The sequence below is a fragment of the Equus caballus genome, chromosome 7 (assembly GCF_041296265.1).
Source record: "Equus caballus isolate H_3958 breed thoroughbred chromosome 7, TB-T2T, whole genome shotgun sequence".
Classification (NCBI taxonomy): domain Eukaryota; kingdom Metazoa; phylum Chordata; class Mammalia; order Perissodactyla; family Equidae; genus Equus; species Equus caballus.
The window spans coordinates 18,439,636-18,455,402 of record NC_091690.1 but is presented as its reverse complement, the minus strand read 5'-3'; the positions used below and the strand labels follow the sequence as shown (position 1 = coordinate 18,455,402).

The following is a 15,767-nucleotide window of genomic DNA, read 5'->3' as shown; positions in this document are numbered from 1 at the left end:
TTCTCTTTAATTTCTATGATTTGTCAATCCAGCTGTAGAGTGAGAAAAAAATTAGGGAGGAAAGGAAGAGGAAGAGTCAGCACTTTGATGTCAGCTAAAACACTCCAAGAAAAGACTTAACACATTTATAAACACATCCTTTGTTTTCAAATTTCATCATCACTGGAGAGGTTTAAAGAGATTATAGCTACTTAAAGTTATAAGACAAATGGATTTTCTAACTCTCATTTTTGACAAGGGGGAAAATCCCTTAACTTCTTATCTTAAAATGTGTGTTATATCTGTATGAGTATTAATATTCTCAATACATAGATTCAGATTTGAAAACTGAGGCTGAGAGGGGCTAAATAACTTTCTCAATGACACGTAGTTTATATAATAAAAATGGAAAGAAATTTGGTCATGTCAGACTCCGATGTCCATCCTCTTTCCATGTCATCAAGACCAAACTTAACTCTGTAAGAGGGCAACTATAAGCACACATAAGTTCACCTTTGGTATTTGTCCTGGGAATCCGCTCATGAGGTTTTTCTTACTGCTGTAGCTCAAACACAGCTTGTGAGCATATAGTTTGTACCCTGGTTATAACAGATGCCACAGTCACTGGCAACAAACATCACATATTTATGTTGCTGTTTAGCTACATTCTACAGTGTTAAAAAGAAACATTTTCATGGGTTACAGCTCTCTGTGCCAGTGATGCTCCAGTATATATTCTTTGTTAAAGACTGTACTCCTGATACCAGACAGTCTCCTTAAAACTGGTCATGTGAGGAACAAAGAGAACGTGTGGGGAGGATTAGGACAAACTCATCATGGTGAAGAAAACCTAAGGGAACGTCTAGAGTAGCATCTTTCTACATGAAGAACAATAGAGTCCTTCCATTATTCTGTCAAAATAAATATTAACGAAACTATCCACAAGTCCTAGTAGCCGTTCAAAATTATTCTTTCCTAAATGGCCTATACACACTTCTGCTCAAGTTCTTTCAGAACTCAACATTACATTACTTACCATATTTTAAGTCATTCAAAATACAATTCCACAATGAATTTTTAACACTTTAGATTAGCCAAATCTCCAGCTAGGCCAAAAAATATTTTGGTAATTGCCTAATGAGATATTTGTGCTTTTCAGAATTTTTGTACTGACTGGCCTACCTTTGCCCTTGTTTATATTTCAGATGAAGACCACAGAAGAAAAACACCTTATAGAGTAGTTGTGTATTAGCAAATAAAATATTTAAGACTGCAGCATATGTTCACGGGATTCCAGTTTATTCAGAGCAAAGGAACACTTTCTGAAGTCTTTATTTGTAGATACATTCAACCCCAAACCCAGAACATTCACAACACTGAAAAAACAGGGTAAAATATCTGAGAAGGTATATGTAGAGTTATATATATTGCTTACGGTTTTAATCTTGAAAATATATTCTCTAGTGAAAAGCTGGATACAAAATATGGAAGCTTATATTTTAAGGCATGTGAATGTCTTCTAATATAAATCTTAACTCAGAAAGAAAAACGTTTATTGTCTCACTTGGTCCAGGGATCTAGGACCACAATTAGCTTCTGCGTTATATTTATGCAACAAATATTTCTGAATGCTTACTATGTGTAAGGACACATGGTAAGAGGCTTTGGGGGACAGAAAGAGAAATAAAATCTGGTCTATGCTCTAAAAGTGCTTCCAGACTAATAAAGTCAATAATATAGAAACATACATAATTCTAATACAAGGAAGAAAGATAAATTTTCTATGGGAGAAACTATATAATTAAAATGCTACAGAAGTTTAGCCAATGGAAAGCTAGTTCTGGCACTGGGACAAGGACAGTGGTGGTGGCAGATATTAAAGAAAGCTTTATGAAGAGAATGTCATTTAAGTTATGCTCAGGATAAATAAGGACTGGAACATGTAAAGGTCACAAAGAAGGGCATTTCGGGTGAAGGTGTAGCCTAAGCAAAGATATAGCACATCAACTGTGTAGGTACAGACAAGATGGATACTAGAAAAGGTACGTCCCCCTCTTTCTCCAAACAAATGCAGTCCCTTGCCAGAGAGCACAGCTTGGGAAACAGAACACCAGCTGGATTTTAGTTCCCACTGACTCCCTCAGCCCCCATAGTTAACAACCTGATAACTATATGGGGCAAACCTGGTTTGTATGAGAAAAACATACAGGGGCAGTAGTGATGGCGACCAAGTGAATTCTATTAAATCTTGGGTCCACCACTTCAGCTGCATGACTTTAGGTAAACTGCAACCTTACTGTACCACAGTTTCATTACCTGGGAATTAATATAGTATTAATAACTAATTAGTGACTCTATGAATTAATGAGGAAATAAATATAAAGCTTATACCAAGCTTGGCTAACGTAGGCACTCAATAAATGACAGAAGTAGTTGTTTGTTTTGGCAGAAGGTAAGCAAAAAGCTTTATATAACTATAGAAAGGTGGACAGGGCCTGGGATCCTGAGCTAACACATCTTTGGATTTCTGAGGGTTCAAAATATCTATATTAGGTAGCTATCATTTTAGCCAGGTAAAGGTGAAACTCAGGATTACAAAATAATTCTCAGTATTGTTGTGCATGTCTTTATGTTGGTCCAAAATCACCAACTATCATAGGAAACGACTTCATTGTATTCTAATGTTAAGTCCTTTTCAATTTGTATTTTCTTTAAGAAATAATAATTATAGTTGTCTGTGCTTTTAAATGTGTCTAATGGAAAAATATAAAGAAGTGTCACACTATGTATATCACTCATTTTCTGTTTGTTTTGAAATACAAAAGTTTGGGAAGCACTAAACTCAACAGACTCCTCCTGAGATCTCTGTAATTAGTTTGACAGGGAAAGAGTTGCCCTGAGATAACACCTGTTGCGAATCTTCCTCTTTTTTTTTTTTTCCCCTCCTCCCCAAAGCCCTAGTACATAGTTGTATATCCTAGTCGTAGGTGCTTCTGGTTCTTTTATGACAGCCACCGCCGCCAGAGAATGGCTACTGATAAATGAGCAGTGTGGTTCCGTGCCTGAGAACTGAACCTGGGCTGCTGAAGCGAAACACGTCCAACTTTAACCACTAGGCCAATAGGTCTGGCTCTGTAACTGGTTTTATAATCTATCTAAGGGCGTCATAAATGTCAGCCCAAGATTACAAACAAATAATGTTAACAAATGTCTACTGGAAAACTCAAAATAATTTATAACCTAATACAGGGGAGAAAAAACAGCAATAAAGATATTTCCTGAATAATACTGCAGAGAAAAGGATTGATATAGACTAGTGCATCTGTAAGGATCTGAAACTTAATTTCAGATGAAAAGGTGAAAAGAATAAAACAGCGTTTATTAAGAAGATACCCAGAGACTGGAATTTATAGCTGAAGTTGTGAACGTTCTTGTTTTCAAAGTACATTTGAGAATACTAGAATTTTAGGTGGCCTGCCTAAAGAGATTAAAAACACACACACACACAATTATTCCTACAGAGCCACTTTATAAATAAAGTGAGAGGCACTATATTTCATCTGTAAAATATCTATAATTATTTCACTATTGACTAGGTCACTCTTTGACACTGGGTCAGGTCTGAATGGAAATGGAATGACTGCAATGATTGTACTTGCTTATGTACTCGTGAGGTGAAGTTTTTGATTGTTCCCATCAACACACGATTCACTTAGGCACTGGGTGACCACCCTGGGACTCACCTCTCAGTTGCAACAGGTAATACCTTTTGAATTTTATCCATATCACATTAACTGTGTTCAACTTTCTATCTGCCAGCCATTGCTATAACTGTGTGTATGTTATAGTTGTGAGGGAAGGTGAATTGTGTGTAACTATCATAAGTGGGCAGCATACCTTGGAAGGGTTCACATACATGGAGAACTTCTGTCTTAAAGCTATGATCCTCAAAGTACACATGGCCCATGGTCCACTAGTGAGCCAAGATTGTTCACAACCTCATACAAAAACACAGATCTTTTTGTTATTCTTTAGGGAGAATGATGAATAATTCCTGGACTTCTAAATTTTTTCATACACCTGTAAAGGCTACATATTGGGAACCTATGTAGCTGAATTATCAGAAATAGGTGAAATCAAGTACTCAAAAATTAAAGGCCACTTTGGTATCAAAGCATCAACTCTCTTGTCTTAGAGGTTGGTTATAATTTTCAATTGTTATTTTTCTTCAATTATGAAATTTGCTTACTTCAGTTTTATCATTATCAATTGAGTTTGTTCATTATACAGAGTGAAGTGATACATGCCTGAATATTTTGGGCACATTTACACTAAGATACATGCTTGGGTTTTCCTCAATTTTCTCATACAGAGTGTGACTGGTAATATTCCATCTGTGAGAATCTGCACTACTTAAGTAACCTGCCATCTACCATCAAGACACGGTAATAAAATTTCTGTGGTACTGTTAAGTTTATATGGCATACAAATCATGAGTAAGCTCATATTCTTCACTAATGAAGTATTTCATATGCTATTAAGCAATTAGGTACTGACACTAGGAGTACCTTAATATCTCTATTCTGTATTTCACATTCTGTATGTATATTGTAATGTAATGCTGTTGTCATATAGATCGTTATACCAAAAAAACTCTACAGAAAAAAAAAAGTAGGAACTTCTCATTATCTTGATCCTCTCCAATTCTTTATCAAGGGTCATTACAGGTAGGACAGTGATTAGGATGAGAACAAATGGTTTGGAACCACTGCCTTTCAGCATCAGAACTGCAAGTTATACGAGATTCGCAAAGGATCTCAAAGAGATATTTGGACTCTCATGTTTTTTGCAGCATTACTTACAACAGCCAAGAGGTGGAACCAACCTAAATGTTCACTGATAGATAAATGCATAAAATGTGGTATATACATACAATGGAATATTATCCAGCCTTAAAAAGGAACGAAATTCTGACACATGCTACAACATGGATGAACCCCGAGGATATTATCCTAAGTGAAATAAGCCAGTCACAAAAAGACAAATATTGTATGATTCTACTTATATGAGGCATCTAATACAGTCAAACTCAGAAACGGAAAGTAGAATGGGTTTGCAAGGGGTTGGGGGAAGGGGAGAAAGAAGAGTTGTTCAATGGGTACAGTGTTTCAGTTTTGCAAAATGAAAATGTTCTAATCAGTTGCATAACAATGTGTATATAGTGAACACCACTGGAGGATACATTTAAAAACAGTTAAAATGCTAAATTGTGTTGTGTGTTTTATGATAATTAAAAAGATTTCTAGCTAATACTCTCACTTCACAGATTACAAACAAGCACAAGCAAGCAAACACATGCTGACCTATGGAGTTTAAGCAAATTTCCTAAGATCATAGAACAAGTTAATGGCAGAACTAAGCCTAGATCTTTAGTTTGTCAGTCTTCCAGCCAAGGGCAGGCAATGCCACTCTCACATAAGGACTACGTGTGTACAAAGTATTTGGCAAAAGGTAAGCACTCAATAAAACTATCTTTCCTTCTGAACAGAAAGGCACTAAGACAAGACATCAGGATGACCTTCTAATACTAAATTGACTTGAACACCACTGAGTATCAGTTATAGAAATGGTATGATTTCAAAATAGAATTCAGTGACAATTCTGATAAAGACCAGGTATGATATTGCTTTAATATTACACCCCAGACTTGGTTTTCTACCTCTGTATCAATCAGACAACTTTCAACTCTAAAACATGTATGGGTTAGCATTTTAGGATAAAGGAGACTGGTGGCTAGACAGACTGCCAACACATGCATTTGTCATTATTCACAAGCACACACAAGAGGAAATGAGCCTAAGCCAATTCCTTCCCAAACAGGGCCTAGAGAGAGAAAAGTTAAAACATGCATTGGCAGGAAGAAAAAAAGTGAAGGACCACTGCTCTATAAACCACTAGTGCTAAACTAAACCAGAGATCTTTAATTCTGGGTTCACCAGGATGTTTGCTCATTTGTTTTGCCTTTTAAAAGTACAGGTGTGGGAACAGTGACATCAGCATCATGGTGGAGTGAGCTCTTCCCTTGGAGACTCCCCTCTAAGATACAACCAAAAGGACATTCACACACCAACAGAGGAGACATACACACCACAAGAGACATTTGGGAGACCCATGCAGCCAACAGCCTGAAGATGGTGGTGGGGTTGGATCTTCCAGAGGAAGTGGAAGCTGATCTGCAGGAGCTCTGTGCAGAGAGACAGCTGCGGCAGTGGGAAGTGCACAGGTGAGATGGGTGCTCCGTCCCCGCCCAGTACTCCAGCCCAAGAATCCTCAGGAGCACGGTGCAGCAAGGATGGTAGTGGCAGCAGGGAAGGGGTGCAGGCACTCCAGCCCCAGGTTCGTGCAGAGTAAGGAGCAGAGAGCATGGTGGTGGCGGTGGGAAAAGTGCGCAGCCCTACAGTCCTACAGTCATCCGGAGCATGATGCAGAGAGTGTGGCAGCCACACAGGGGAAACTGTGCAGCCAAGAGAGGCACCCCGCCTCCACCCAGTATTCCAGCCCCAGAATTGTCCAGAGCTTGGTGCAGAGTGTGGTGGCAGGAGAGGGGAAAGGGCACAGCTGAGAGAGGTGCCCCATCCCCGCTCAGTACTCCAGCCCCAGAATCATCCAGAGCTCAGTGCGGAGAGTGTGGCAGCAGCAGAGGGGAAAGGGTGCAGCCGAGAAAGGCGCCCTGCCCCCGCCCAGTACTCCAGCCACAGAATCGTGTGGAGCACAGTACCAAGAGTGTGCCAGTGGTGGTAGAGGAAGGGAAAGTGCACAGTCTTGTAATCGCCCAGAGCTCCATACAGAGAGACAAGCAAGGGCTGGGGAAGCACTGGAGAAGGAGAGTACCCCTCACCCTGCCCGGTGCTCCAGATCTGCCATCGATCCGTCTCTCAGAGAGAAAAGCAGTCAGTGGCTGGAGCTGATGAGCTCCTGCTCGTGCCAGGCCCAGAATACACAGTGCTGGATCCCCATCCTGTGGCAGTACATGGCAGCTGTGACCTGATAAGAACACCATGAGGAAGCAAAAATCTACCCAATCAAACAGTAAGAGTAGGTATATTAAAGCTCCAGACCAGAAGGAAACTGACAAGTACCCAGAAATCAACAACATAAACAACAAAGAATTCAAAACAGCTATCATAAAAAAACACAACAACTGACAAGAAAACACAGGAAGAGAAATAAACGAATTCAGGAGCTTCTTCACAAAGGAGATTGAAACCGAAAAGAACCAATCAGAATTGTTAGAGATGAAAACCATAAGAGATGAAATAAAGAAAAATCTGGATACCCTAAACAACAGAACTGACAATATGGGGGAAAGAATCAGCCAGTTAGAGGATAATACTATAGAAATGCTTCAGAAAGAGGAGAAGAGAGAACTAAGACTAAAAAGAAATGAACAAGCTCTCAGAGAAATATCTGACTCAATCAGGAAATGCAACATAAGGGTTATAGGTATTACAGAGGAAGAAGAGAAGAAGAATGGAGCAGAAAGCTTGTTCAAAGAAACATAGCTGAGAACTTCCCAAACCTAGGGAGGGAACTAGAAATCCACGTGAAAGAAGCCTCCAGATCTCCTAACTTTGTCAATGTAAAAAGACCCACCCCCAGGCATATAGTAGTGAAGCTGGCAAAAGACAGGGACAAAGAAAATATATTAGGGGCAGCAAGGCAGAAGAAAATAACTTACAAAGGAACCCCATCAGTCTTTCAGCATATTTCTCAGCAGAAACCTTATAGGCTAGGAGAGAGTAGAATGATATATTCAAAATCCTGAAAGACAAGAACTTTCAGCCAAAAATACTCTATCCAGCAAAAATCTCCTTCAGATATGATAGGGAAATAAAAACTTTCCCAGATAAACAAATGCTAAGGGAGTTCATTGTCCCAAGATGCCCCCTACAAGAAATCCTCAAGAAGGTCCTCATAACTGAGAAAAAAAAAAAAAAAATAGGAGAGGGGCTACAAAGCCCTGACTAAGGAGATGAATAGGTAGCCAATAATCAGAAATTGGCAGCTGTCTATCAGAGCAGGCTAGTAAACAGTTAACTCTAACATCAAGGATAAAGAAAAGGAAAACACCAAAACAAAAAAGATCTCATCTTTTTAACCACAAACTCACAACACAAGACGGAAAAAGATATGACTAAAATAACTTAGAAGGGGAAGAGGAAATGGATGAAATCAGTATAGTCCAAGGAAATAAGAGGCTATCAGAAAATGGACTGTTGCAACTACAAGATGTTTTTATATGAACCTAATGGTAACCACTAAACAAATAATGAGTACAGACACATTTCGATAAACAAAGAAGAAAGAAGAAAACCAACAGAGAAAACTATCTAATCAAATTGGTAGTTCGAAATATATAGGATGAGAAACAAAGGAAATGCAGAAGAACTAGGAAACATACATAAGATGGCAGTATTAAGCCCTAATATATCAATGATCACTCTAAATGTAAATGGATTGAATTCTCCAATCAAAAGACAGAGTGGCAGGAAGGATTAAAGAATAAGACCCAAGAATATGCTGCCTCCCGGATACATCTCAATTGTAGAGACAAACATAAGCTAAAAGTGAAGGGATGGAAGAAAATACTCTAACCTAAGGGCAAACAAAAGAAAGCAGGTGTTGCCATACTTACACCAGACAAAGTAGACTTCAAGATAAAACTGGGAAAGAGAGACATATACGGGCAGTATATAATGACAAAAGGGACTCTCCACCAAGAAGAGACAACACTTATAAACATGTATGCACCCAACGCAGGAGCACCAAAGCACATAAAGCCACTACTAACAAACATAAAAGGAGATATCAATGACAACACAGTAACAGTAGCGGACCTCAACACCCCACTTACATCAATGGATAGATCATCCAGACAAAAAGTCAACAAGGAGATAACGGACTTAAACGAAAAACTAGACCAGATGAACTTAATAGATATATAAAGAGCACCTCATCCAAAAACAGCAGGACATACCTTCTCCTCAAGTGCACATGGAACATTCTCAAGGATAGACAATATATTGGGAAACAAGGCAAATCTCAATAAATTAAAGACGATTGAAATGATATCTACTATCTTTTCCGACTATAACACCATGAAACTAGAAATCAACTACAAGAAAAAAGCTGGAAAATGAAGAAAAATGTGGAAACTAAACAACATGCTACTGAACAATCAATGGGTTGTCAAAGAAATAAAGGGAGAAATCAAAAAATATTTGGAGACAAACGAGAATGAAAACACACCATACCAATTCTTATGGGATGCAGCAGAAGCAGTTCTAAGAGGGAAATTTATAGCAATACAGGCCCACATTAACAAACAAGAAAAAGCTCAAAAAACAATCTTAAACTACACTTAGAAAAATAAGAATAAACAACACCCGAACTCAGCAGAAGGCAATAATAAAAATTAGTGCAGAAATTAATGAAACTGAAACACAAAAGACTGTAAAAAGGATGAATGAAACAAGGAGCTGGTTCTTTGAGAGGATAAACAAAATTGAGAAACCCTTAGCCAGACTCACTAAGAAAAAAAGAGAGAAGGCTCAAATAAAATTAGAAATGAAAAAGGAGAGATTACAATGGATACCACAGAAATACAAAAAATTCTAAGAGAATATTATGAAAAACTATACACCAACAAACTGGACAATCTACAAGAAATGGATGCATTCTTCGACTCTTACAATGTCCCAAAACTGAATCAAGAAGAAATAGAGAATCTGAACAGATCAACCTATTCTTCAAAACTATTTCCAAAAAACTGAGGAAGATGGAAATATTCCTAACACATTCTATATGGCCAACATCACCCTGATGCCAAAATCAGACAAAGACAACACAAAGGAAAATTACAGGCCAATATCACTGACGAACATATATGCAAAAATCCTCAACAAAATACTGGCAAAGTGAATACAGCGATACATTAAAAAGATCATATACCATGATCAAGTGGGACTAATACCAGGGACACAGGGATGGTTCAACATCCGCAAATAAGTCAATGTGATACATCATATTAACAAAAGGAGGAACAAAACCCACATGATCATCTCCATAGATGCAGAGAAAGCATTCAATAAGATCAAACATCTGTTCATGATAAAACCTGTCAATAAAATGGGTATAGAAGGAAAATACCTCAACATAATAAAGGCCATATATGAGACACCCACTGCCAACATCATCCTCAATGGGGAAAAACTGAAAGCCATCCTGCTGAGAACAGGAGCAAGACAAGGATGCTTACTCTCACCACTATTACTCAACATAGTACTACAGGTTTTGGCCAGAGCAATTAGGCAGGAAAAAGAAATAAAAGGAAACCAAATAGACAGTGAAGAAGTGAAACTCTCGCTCTTTGCAGATGACATGATTTTATATATAGAAAACCCTAAAGAATCCATCAGAAAACTTTTAGAAATAATTGACATCTACAACAAAGTTGCAGATACAAAGTCAACGTGCAAAAATCAGTGGCATTTCTACACTCTAATAAACGAACTAACAGAACAAGAACTCAAGAATACAACCCAATTTATAATCACAACAAAAAGAATAAAATATCTAGGAATAAATTTAACCATGGAGATGAAAGACCTATACTAGGAAAACTAGAGGACATCACTGAAAGAAATTGATAATGACATAAAGAAATGGCAAGATATTCCATGTACATGGACTGGAAAAATAAACATAGTTAAAATGGCCATACTACCTAAAGCAATCTACAGATTCAATGCAATCCCAATCAGAATCCCAATGACATTCTTCACAGAAACAGAACAAAGATCTTAAAATTCATATGGGGCAACAAAAGATCCCAAATAGTTAAAGCAATCCTGAGAAACAAGAACAAAGCTGGCGGCATCACAATCCCTGACTTCAAAACATTACAAAGCTTATAGTAATCGAAACAGCATGGTACTGGTACAAAAACAGGCACACAGATCAATGGAACAGAACTGAAAGCCCAGAAATAAAACCACACATATACAGACAACTAATCTTCGACAAAGGAGCCAAGAACATACAACGGAGAAAGGAAAGCCCCTTCAATAAATGGTGCTGGGAAAACTGGACAGCCACATGCAAAAGAATGAAAGTAGATCATTATCTTTCTCCACACACAAAAATAGACTCAAAATGGATCAAAACCTCAAAGGTAAGACCAGAAACCATAAAACCTCTGGAAGGAAATATAGGCAGTACACTCTTTGACATCAGCCTTAAAAGGATCTTTACAAATAAGATGTCCACTTAGAAAAGGGAAACAAAAGAAAAAATAAACAAGTGGGACTTCATCCGACTAAACAGCTTCTGGAAGGCAAAGGATTCAAGAACAAAATGGAAAAACAACCCACCAAATGGGAGAAAATATTAGCAAATCATATATCCAATAGGGGGTTAATCTCCATAATATATAAAGAGTTCACACAACAGAACTACAAAAAACTAAACAACCCAATCAAAAAGTGGGCAGAGGACATGGACAGACATTTTTCCAAAGAAGATATACAGATGGGCAATAGGTACATGAAAAAATTCTCAACATCACTAATCATCCGGGAGACGCAAATCAAAACTACACTTAGATATCATCTTAGACCCGTTAGAATGGCTATAATCACCAAAGCAAAAAATAATTAATGTTGGGGGCAGCCGGCCTGGTAGCGCAGCGGTTAAGTTTGCACGTTCTGCTTCAGCAGCCCAGTGTTCACCAGTTTGGATCCCGGGTTCGGACATGGCACCACTTATCAAGCCATGCTGTGGGAGGCGTCCCACATATAAAGAAGTAGAGGAAGATAGGCACAGATGTTAGCTCAGGGCCAGTCTTCCTCAGCAAAAAGAGGACTGGCAGCAGATGTTAGCTCATGACTAACCTTCCTCAAAAATAAAAAAACAAACATTAATGTTGGAGAGGTTGTGGAGGAAAGGGAACCCTCATCCACTGCTGGTAGGAATGCAGTGGTGCAGCCACTACGGAAAACAGTATGGAGATTTCTCAAAATCCTAAAAATAGAATTACCAAATGACTCAGCTATCTTACTACTGGGTATTTATCCAAAGAACTTGAAATCAACAATACAAAGAGACTTATGCACCCCTATGTTCAGTGCAGCATTATTCACAATAGCCAAGATGTGGAAGCAACCGAAGTACCCATCGATTGATGACTGGATAAAGAAGATGTGGTACATATATACAATGGAATACTACTCAGCCATAAAAAAGACATAATCGTCCCATTTGCAACCACGTGGATGGACTTTGAGGGCATCAGGTTAAGTGAAATAAGCCAGACAGAGAAAGACAAACACTATATGATTTCACTCATGTGTGGAATATAAACAAACTTACGGACAAAGAGAACAATTTAGTGGTTAACAGGGGTAAGGAGGGGGAGGGTGCACACAAGGGGTGCAGAGGCACATTTATATGGTGTTTGATAAATATTAATGTAGAACTGAAATTTCACAATGTCATAAACTATTTAGACCACAATAAAAATTTTTTTTTAAAAAAGTACCCGTGTGGCCACTGTCAGTACTTTCTTTTTTTTTTACATCACTAGCAGCTTTTTCGTTCTTTTACATTGGCAACAGTTGTTAGCTCAGGTGCCAATCTTCTTTTTTTCCCCCCTGCTTTTTCTCCCTGAATCCCCCCAGTACCTAGGTGTATATTATTTAGCTGTGGTTCTAGTTGTGGCAGGTGGGATGCTGCCTCAGCACGGCCGGACGAGCACTGCCATGTCCGCACCCAGGATCTGAACCAGTGAAACCCTGAGCTGTAGAAGTGGAGCAGGAGAACTTAACCACTTGGCCACAGGGCTGGCCCCGTCAGTACTCTTTAAAATGCATAAATAACCAGCAACAACTGCTTTGTAACAACTCTTCTTAGTCACTATTTTATGTATGTGATCTAAAATCTATAATAAAATCATAACAAAGTGGATCTCCTGCTGAAGTCCTTTTCAATTAAACTGCCTCTTAAAGTTTTGACTTGCTTTGTTTGAACGATTAAATTTGGGTGGCATGATGTATCCCAACATTCCAGTACTGCTCAGGAAATGGAGAACTGCTGCAAAAAGGAAGTTGATACAACTTTCTTTTTGGCACAAATGGTTTATTACAAACCACAGAGGAAGAAAACAACTTAGTATTCTAGGTAGCAGATTGATAACTTTTGGTTTATCTGAAACGCTTTACTGAATTTTCTGAAAGCAAGACAGCTAGAATAGAAGCATTGAGCATGTCTGCTGTCTGAGCATCTACTCTGTTGAAATGGGACTTGGATCCTTCCTCAGCTATGTCCTCTGTATTAATCAGAACTACTGGATTTTGGGTTACAATTCTAATCTCTTGAAATATTTTTGGTAATAATTATTAAAGCCTAGTGCTATAACAATATTCAGTGAACCTATATTATTATTATTATTTACATCTTATAAAAAAGAAATCTCAGTAAAGATGTAACGTGTGATAATTTTATAAAGTTTATGATAAAATCAATACTAATGTACTACTGAAATACAGAAATATAACTCCTTTATGGTCCGAAAGCTAAACTTGGGTCCAGTTGCTATATAACATAAGATGTAACAAAAAGAAAATTAGTGAATCCTTAATATGCACTGCTAAGAAATCATATTCAGATTTTGGGAAAAGAGACGAGTTTTCAGTTAATAAGAGACTAATGAAAAGTTTTCTGACCTCACTGAGTTTTACATTCCAAGGAGAACATACAAGACTTGAATATAATACAATGAGACTGAAAAAACAACTCAGAGAAAAAAAGTCATGCCTTGTACACCAAGCAAAAAAATATATCATTCATTCAAAGATGGCATTTGATATTCGGCAAATTTTCTACCAAGTATTAAATTGGCTTAAGAAAACTCTTATACCTTTTAAAACAGAGCTAATTTTACTGTTCAAGCATTTGTAATATTGGTCCCAGTATGCACTTTTTAATGACCCAGGTCAAAGCTTGCTTCTATTAATCAGAGTAGACATTTCCAACCTTGCTAAACTTAAATTACAAATGACCTAAAATTACATTTTTTTCTTATTTTTGAAATTGCTCAAAATAGTCATGATCTGAAGTAGGCCAGAGGATAAATTCCAACCACAAATCCAATATCCTAAAAAATTCCTACAAAGGGTATGAAATTTCCACAAAAAGAAAAATCACTCAATTTCTTTTTTTTTTTTGAGGAAGATTAGCCCTGAGCTAACTGCTGCTAATCCTCCTCTTTTTGCTGAGGAAAACTAGCCCTGAGCTAACGTCCATGCCCATCTTCCTCTACTTTATATATATATATATATGGGACACCTACCACAGCATGGCGTGCCAAGCGGTGCCATGTCCGCATCTGGGATCCGAACTGGCGAACCCCGGGCTGCCGAAGCAGAATATGCGAACTTAACCGCTGCGCCACCAGGCTGGCCCCAATCACTCAATGTTCTTTACAGCAGAAAATAAAGAGTCTTTTCCTCTTCAAAAAATGGAAATGAATTCTAAATTGCCCCCAAGTTCCCTTAAAATATCGCAGTAATTATTTAATTAAAAAGTCACATAGTTATCCCCTTACTGGAAATTTTAACTTTTTTAATGACAAAAATATTTTACAAAAGAATATGCCTAAATGAGCAAAATATCATTTTCTAAGATGTTCTGCATTTTGAATCCTATTAACTTTGTTATTTCCCCCACGACACTTTGGCAACAAAAGAATTTTTTTATTTACAAAAATTAATAAGCCAGCTCTAAGATAAGCCATGATAATATTGTCTTAAATGTGTGTCCATTATGTGCTTTAGCCTTCTATTTTCAAGTTTAGCTGAAATGAATTACAAACTAAAATTAGAAAAATCATGATCTGCAGCACATAATTAATAACGAATGGCTTATAATCAAGAAAAAAGATTGATAACTCATTTTACATTGTACATCTTTTAAAATTCTACATAAGAATCTCGATCATAAGTACATTATATTATACAAAGGATCAAAATTTCAGTTACTGTCTATTTCCTGCATCTTTACTATCTTCCCTTAAAAGCAGCAAGAATGAATTAACATACTTCAAGTTCATGTACTATTTCCTAATTTTTACTCTTCCTACTATCTATACACCTCAGCACCAACCTATCTCTGCTAACATATGATACGGACAGTCAAAGTGTATTATCCTCATGTTCTCACTTACAAGCTTTCTTTTTTTACCAAGAAATCAATTAACTAGTTCATAATTTTAATATCCAAATTAGATTTTCATAAAATTTGCTTGTGCAGTGAAAAAATCTTCAAGTGTTGAAATTCTCTATTCTATCTCTTTATAGTTTTCCATACACTCACTTATAAGTGGATTTGATTAGAGGTACAATTAAGATAATCAATTTTCCATTCAGCAAGACAAAAGCAAAGAAAATGTTTTATTTACACAGGAGAAATATACCTGGAAATCAAAGCTAAGTCATCCATTGCATAAATTTGCATGAAATTTCTTCTATTACTTTCTCTGGAAAAAAATACATAATCTTGAATATCAATCTTTTTAATATTCTCTTTAGCAATCAATGCTTCCCTAGTAAAGGGACTGAGAAAAAGAAATTTCTGTGTATCATTCAGGTGTTGGGCTAAGATTTAAGTCACCTATCCATATATAAATATATAGAGATAGAGAATTGAGACTATAATCTCTAGTGACCATATAC

At 37.3% G+C, this 15,767-nt stretch overlaps 1 protein-coding gene across 2 annotated transcripts in view; it reads right to left on the bottom strand.

Annotated features, from left to right (window-relative positions):
* The window catches only part of DDX10 (DEAD-box helicase 10), a 275,119-nt gene that overhangs the window by 43,191 nt on the left and 216,161 nt on the right, over window positions 1-15,767 (bottom strand). The gene's annotated exons all lie outside the window — the stretch shown is intronic.